The sequence below is a fragment of the Podarcis bocagei genome (genome assembly GCF_964188305.1).
Source record: "Podarcis bocagei genome assembly, chromosome: 5".
In the NCBI taxonomy this organism is placed as follows: domain Eukaryota; kingdom Metazoa; phylum Chordata; class Lepidosauria; order Squamata; family Lacertidae; genus Podarcis; species Podarcis bocagei.
The window spans coordinates 53787917-53794908 of NC_138129.1; positions in this window are offsets into that span (position 1 = coordinate 53787917).

Below are 6992 nucleotides of genomic sequence, written 5' to 3' on the forward strand. Positions count from 1 at the left end.
TCCACTTACAGTACTTAAAAATGGCCAGTTAGTTAATATTTAAATGAAAGGAAAGAAAACAACAACAAAGATAGAGGTGCACAGCCAATATATACCTGCTCTAAAAAATACAGGAAAGCAGCTGTTCACTGCATGATCTTGTCCCCCCTTCCATTTATGGACTACATCAGCCTTTATTAAAATCTGTTCTGAAACTCAGTTTATTTTAATGTATGAGTGGAAAATACCATAGATGTAAAATGCACACACATACACAGTTCTACTTTTTCCAGAGAGAGGAACTGATATTTTCTCCCATCTAGCCACAGATTTGTATATTCTGTCAACATATTATTTACAATTAAACAACTAACATATAGAAAGTATGGTGCAGATTCGGACATTTGTGTTATTTATTGTTTTTGTGGCACAGTCAATGTAAATGCTACTTTACAACCTGGGAAGCAAACCACATAATTGCTAAAAATGTACAATCTAAACAAAGGCAAATAATGGATAGGAACAGAAAAGAAAGATCAGAATCAAAATAAGAGCAAACACTTTACAAACTAAAGCAAGTAAAAACACATATGAGCTTCCTAAGTTTTAGTACAGTACCATCAGCAGAAATATTGCTGTGAGAAAGCACCCCTGCTTGCATTAAATAATGTACAGCTATCTGAGAATAGTGCTCTTTTGTGCAGGTAGATATAAATACATAATTTTAGACTAGTTAGTTCAAAACACTATCAGCATTTACAACCATCAAACCCCTTTCCAATAGTAAAAGCTAATATTTAGTAATATTTAGTTCTGCAGACACACTAATAATTGCACTGTTGTAGCAGAACAAGATAAGGGAGAGAAGATCCATCTCAGAGGTAGAATTGTTTTCAAACATATTTAGCACTATTTCAAACATATTTAGCTGCCTAGTGATGGAAGAACTTTAAGGATTTTGGTAGCTTGTCACATGAAGAGTATGTACTGCTATTCCTTAATCTCAAGCAAACTCAAGCACTGTTCTCTGTACAGTCTCCTTTGTCTTTTGCAATATACAAAGCAGCCATTTATCAACTCTCTGGGGACATCTTCTGGCAAGCACTTAAATCACTCCTTATTTATATGGAAGTATCCTGTATTAAGTTTCGGAGATCTGAAATCTGGTGCACTAGTTGAGATTGTAGTTAAGAGTCTACATGTTAAGAGTCTGAAATTTAGCCCACAATCCTGTGGCTATTTCAGAATCCCAAGTATTTAATCTTATATGTTTTTAATTGAACTTACTGCTGCAAATAAAGCATGGTGAAAAATATGTCCTAGATCCTGCAGAGCAGAGGATTTGAGATGTGTTGCCAATTATCACATTTGCAGCTTGGGAATGCTGTGAGATCCTACCCTTATTTTGGAGGGTGAAGCATCTTCTGTGGCATGAACCATGTTTTATCTGTTTCAGCTGCCCCCTCCTGGATAGATGTCGCTTCAGCTATCTATGTCTGGTATCATGCTGTAATAAATGCATTGCATGTGAGTCTGTCCTCGTAAACTTCAGCTGCTCCAGAAAACATCAGAAAGACAACTGACCCTAAATCAGCCTTTCCCAACCATGTGTCCTCAGTTTTTGCAAGACTACAACTTCCACCACCAGACATGATGGCTAGGGATGATGGGAGTTGTAGACCAACAACATCTGGGGACTGAATGTTGTGAAAGGCCACTTGGAACCTAACTCCCCAGTATTAAACACATTTCCCCTGCTTTCAAAGCCTCCCCAGAAGACTCAAACTAAATTCTAAGGGCTGTTTCATATAAGCAGGGAAGCCAAGTGGTACCACCTTGTAAAAACCGCATTGTTTCATATGATAGGATGGAGAATTATACATCTGAATATTCCCAAACTGCAAGGAACACAGTAATCTCTACCTCAGGATAGAGTCTACTACATGCCCTTTCTACATGTTCGAACTGCTTCTCAATTATTATCTAAGGCAGGCAGAGATGGGGAACCTATGGTGCTTTACATGCTAATGGACTTCAACTCTTATCAGCTCCAGCCAGCATGGCCAGTGGTCAGAGATGATGGTTATTGTAGTTCAACATCATCTGGAGGACCACAAGCTCCCCATCTCTGTTCGAAGGAATGCTCTAAAAATTACTTTTCTCAGCACAGAGGTTGGCACATCTTCCCTGTCCACAGTGTAGGAGGAAGCTGCTCAGGCACCTGGGGCGTAGCGATCCGCCCATAGGGATGGGGCGAGGTGAGCCGCCCATGGGGCGAGAGCAGGGCGAGAGTGAGCTGCTCATAGCGGTGGGGTGCACCACAGGGCCTCTGGAGTCTGCCTGCCTCCTCCCACTCAGCTGTCCTACAGCTGGAGGGGAGGCAGGAGGTGGACAGTCTGGGCAGTGCGGAACCTGCGTGCACACAAGCCACCGCGTATCTCCCAGGAGAGATTTGTAGCTCGGGTGCACTGCAGGCCCCGTGGTGAGTGCCGCCCGGCATTTTGTCACCCCCATCAGTGGCGATACCCAGAGCAGCCTGCACCCACCAAACCCCCTTCCTCCGCCCCCGCCTGTCTGTATTTGCAGTGTGCATTCCACTTGTGTTGCCATTCACGTGCACAGAAATGAATGTCTTTGCCCATTCCAGCAAATAAATTAACTTCTAATCTCTGTGCCTTAAAAATGAATGACTGTTGCAAAACCTAAAATAGAGGACAAGGGCAAAAGCCAGAGGAAAAGGCAGGAGCTGCCCAAAGTGATGCAGTGAGGTAGGTAGGGAGGTGAATTGTTTGTAAAAGATGAGGGAGAAATTGTGGTTTTCAGGAGAAGTGGGTCTGGTGGGAGAAGGCTTGGCAAAGGGTAGAAGGCTATTCCAGCAGCAATCACAGAGTGTGGCAGCAAGACAGACAACTCATTGAGTTTTCCATTACTTCCTGAAGAGTTTAAAAGCAGCACTGGAAGGAAAGGATCAAAGTTAATGTTTCACAAGGGCAACAATCCTTTCTTATTTATCTTCCCCACACATACAGGAAGGCCAAGGAAGGCAGGCATCCTGAAAACCACACTCCAGGAAGCTCTGCTCATTTGCTGTGCATCCTGCCCTCCCCTCCATCCCTTCATCTAATTATACTCTAATATGCCTGCAGACAGATCTTCAGTCCTTGGATTATATGACACCAGATGGCTTTATTCCTCTAAAAGTGATACGCTGCTAAACTGGGATGGAAGGAGGGAACAAAGAAATAACCGACCCCCTTTCTTAACATTCCAGATTGCTTTGTCTTGCATTTTGTTTGCAGGACATTTCCTTCTCTGGATACACTGCTGCTTTTATTTTTATCATGTGAATGCTCCTAAGCAACCTGTGAAATTATTCTCTCCAAACATATATTAAGTGTGGAATTTTTTTTTTTTAATATGAGAATATTGTTTATGTGGCAACCTGCTTCCAAAGGCATCCCAGCCCACAGCTGAGAAATCTGGTCTATGTAATAGAAAGCACATTACAGAAGGGATCCGCACTGCATCTCCTACACAGTTTGCAAGCTGTGAGGAATGAAAGTGGTGTGCTGCTTTATAGCAAAGATCCTGGGTTGTGCATCACTGCTTAATCAGAATCAGTACCTGTAACAAGAGGAAGTCCATCCCTCTGAAATCATATCCAGCTCTGACAGATAAGATTTGCAAAGATGCCACATGCTCTAGGAGCAAAATGCCTCATTATCCATTTTCAGTCGCACTGTGAATGACTAATTTGCACAGAGATAGGGTTGCTGCTTGCCAGCTTTTCCCCTGTGCTTTTTTGGTAGCTATGGGACCATCAGAAATGTAGCAAACACAGCTTTTATTGGCATGGAAATACAGTGACAGGGGCAAAAACCTCTCTGCCTGCTAAATTCTACTTATAAACACAGCTGCTAAAGGCAGAGAAGCATGGGGCAGGGAGGGGGTGCAACTTTAACCCAGAGCTGTGCTTTTTGCAGAAGAATATGCATTTATCTATTTAAGAAAAAATGTTGAGTGCCTAGGAGTACCTATTAATTATTAGTTGTACATCCAACTTCCTCAAAGAATGCTGGTGAATTGTGGCTGCTGTTAGACTTTATGTCAGGGGTCCCCAGTATGAACCCTGAGTCTCCCAATTTTATTTTATTTTTTTTAATTGAGAAGGGAGTTATTTTATTTTTTGGTTGTTTGTAGGCTGTTGCTTGCTCTTTTGTCTGTGCCTTCTTTGTTTTTGGGTATGCAGACATTTTGCCAGCTGAGGAGTGGGCTTCTGAGCATCACTAGTTTTTCTTCTCCAAAATGAGTATTTTGTGGTGCCCACAACAGTTTTTTTAGTTTTTTTTAAAGATTTTTAAATGTGTCCCCAGGCCCAAAAAGGCTAGGAACCCCTGCCTCATACACTAGAAGATTTTACCAAGGATCAAGATTCTACTAGTCTAAGTGCTGTATGGTATTGCATTAATTTCTGTCTATACCCAACCATGCATTTTTGGTATAAAGGCTGCCTCAAAGCATGAAGGTGTGTGTGCCTGTTGGCAGTGTCCTAGTGTGGTGTAGTGGTTAGTGTGTTGGACTAGGACCTGGGAGACCAGGGTTCAAATCCCCAAGTAGCCATGAGTCTCAGTGGGTGCCCTTGGACCACTTAGTCACTCCTAGCCTAACCTCCCTCACCAGGTTGTTGTGAAGATAAAATGGGGAGGAAGAGAATGATGTAAGCCACCTTGAGGTCCTTCGGGAAAGGTGGGATGTAAATGTGATAAATAAACAGAGCAGGGTAACAAAATGCAGGACATTGCCCTCCTTAATGCTGGTGCAGAAACCATCTTCTGAGTATTGTTGCAATCAATATATAGTATTGCTTATTATTATTCAAAGGAAAGACAAATAAAGGCTAGCCAGAGTATGAGGAAAGCCAACACAGGTCACAAAAGGGATTACACAAGCGCAGGCATGCATTTTCCTAGCACAAGACCAAAGTAGTGAAGGTTGTCCCATGCCACTTCTAATAAAACTTTGTATTTGTTTTAGGAGTGGTGGATACAGAAGGCACACTTCCAAACTACAAAACATGCATTTATGTGAGAACTCCCTAAACACCATATGCTTCCTTAATCCTGGTTCCAGCTGGTCTATTAAGATCCTGCAGTTGATACAACATCAAACAACCTCTGTGCTTTCCCAACCAGCTATAAAGTAAAGGCAGTTACAAAGTTCATCAGGGATGGTCTGTGACACTTTTGCTGTCTCACATAGAATAGCAAACACCAACGCCAACCCTCAAATCAAGTGACATATTACTAAAGGCATGCCAAGGTTTTTTTGGCACCTCAGATGGAAAGTCCCACAAATATTTCTCCCTGAGAGTAGAAATGCAATAATAAAAATTTAAATAACTAATAATTTCACTACCCTTTTGTGACACTCAACTGAGGCTGCTGCTTCATTCTGCCTAATGGCAAGAGAATCTCTAGAAGTGGATGTTGCTCTTAGCTATTCCCTGGTTCCTACCACATTGTTTGACATATAAGAACCCATTTATGGACTTACCCTGTGACAATGATGGCTGCAGAGTTAATATTTTGCCATCACTATTGCATCTGCTCATTGTCACCCAATGGAGCTCTTTAGGGTGATGAAGGGCCTCCAGGGAGTGAACGTCCTAGAGCATGGGTATGCAAACTCAGGTCCGGGGGCCAGATCCGGCCCAATTGCCTTCTCAATCCGGCCTGCGGATGGCCCGGGAATCATCGTGTTTTTACATGAGTAGAATGTGCTTTTATTTAAAACGCATCTCTGGGTTATTTGTGGGGCCTGCCTAGTGTTTTTACATGAGTAGAATGTGCTTTTATTTAAAATGCATCTCTGGGTTATTTGTGGGGTATAGGAATTTGTTCATTTCCCCAAAAAAATATAGTCCAGCCCCCCACAAGGTCTGACCAGATTGCACTCCCTGTGAAGGACCAAGTACAATGACTTGGTGGTAACTGAGGATGCTCATGCAGCGATGGTGGCTAGAGGTGCTTTTTGCCAATTATTTTTATTGATATTCCATAATTTTTAACAAATTGTCACCAAATTAATACAAATTCAATATAAAATTAAAAGTTGACTTCCCACCCCCCCAGATGTCTCCTCTATTTTCCTCCCTCCTTTGCTGCTCCCAATAAAATAACTTTTCCAGCTATCTTTTCAAAATACATTCATCCCTTTCTCCTTACACATCACCTGTTCAATTACCAATTTCTGCTATAGCTTTTATACATTGTTATAACTTGTCCTCAAAATAGTTGAGTAGAGTAAATCCTCTTCTTTCTATCTATCCATCATAGTCGTTCATCAATTTTCAAACATTTCCTTCTGATACCTTTTGAGTAACCCTTTGCCTGAGAAAAACAGATCTTGCTTCCTCCCAGACAACATACACACATTCCTCCTTAACATGGTCTTGAACATTGCTGTCTGACATCTGGCCCCATTAATCAACGACTCAGCCTCACTGGTGAGGAGGGTGAAAATGAAACCTCTAGATTTTTTTTGTATAAATATATAATATACATCCCTCCCCTCTAATGCTGCCAATTTCCCAGCGTCACCCACACTTCGCATTTCGCCAAATTTAATCCTTAATTTTACATACAACCAGGTCATTAATAAATAAACACAATCCATATCTCTTCTTTTCTGTCTGAAAGTCTCAGAAGCTGTCAAGATGGTATACACTGTGGTCCATCCTGTCCCTTTCACTGTTCTTATTTCTAGCTTCAAGATCTACTTCCGCCTTGCTTAGTTACAGCCGACAACAACCATTACGTTGTTGGGCACACTCAACATTGCCTTTTTGCAGTTGGCACCACTGCTCTGAAATTCAATCCAACGTGAAATCAACCATGCTCCAACCCTCAATATTTTAGATGGTATATGATGAAAGCCACCATTTTGCCATTACCCCCAGTGGCTACAGTAATAGTAAACTGAGCCCCCCAAATGGTGCTGTGTTCTGGTTTTTC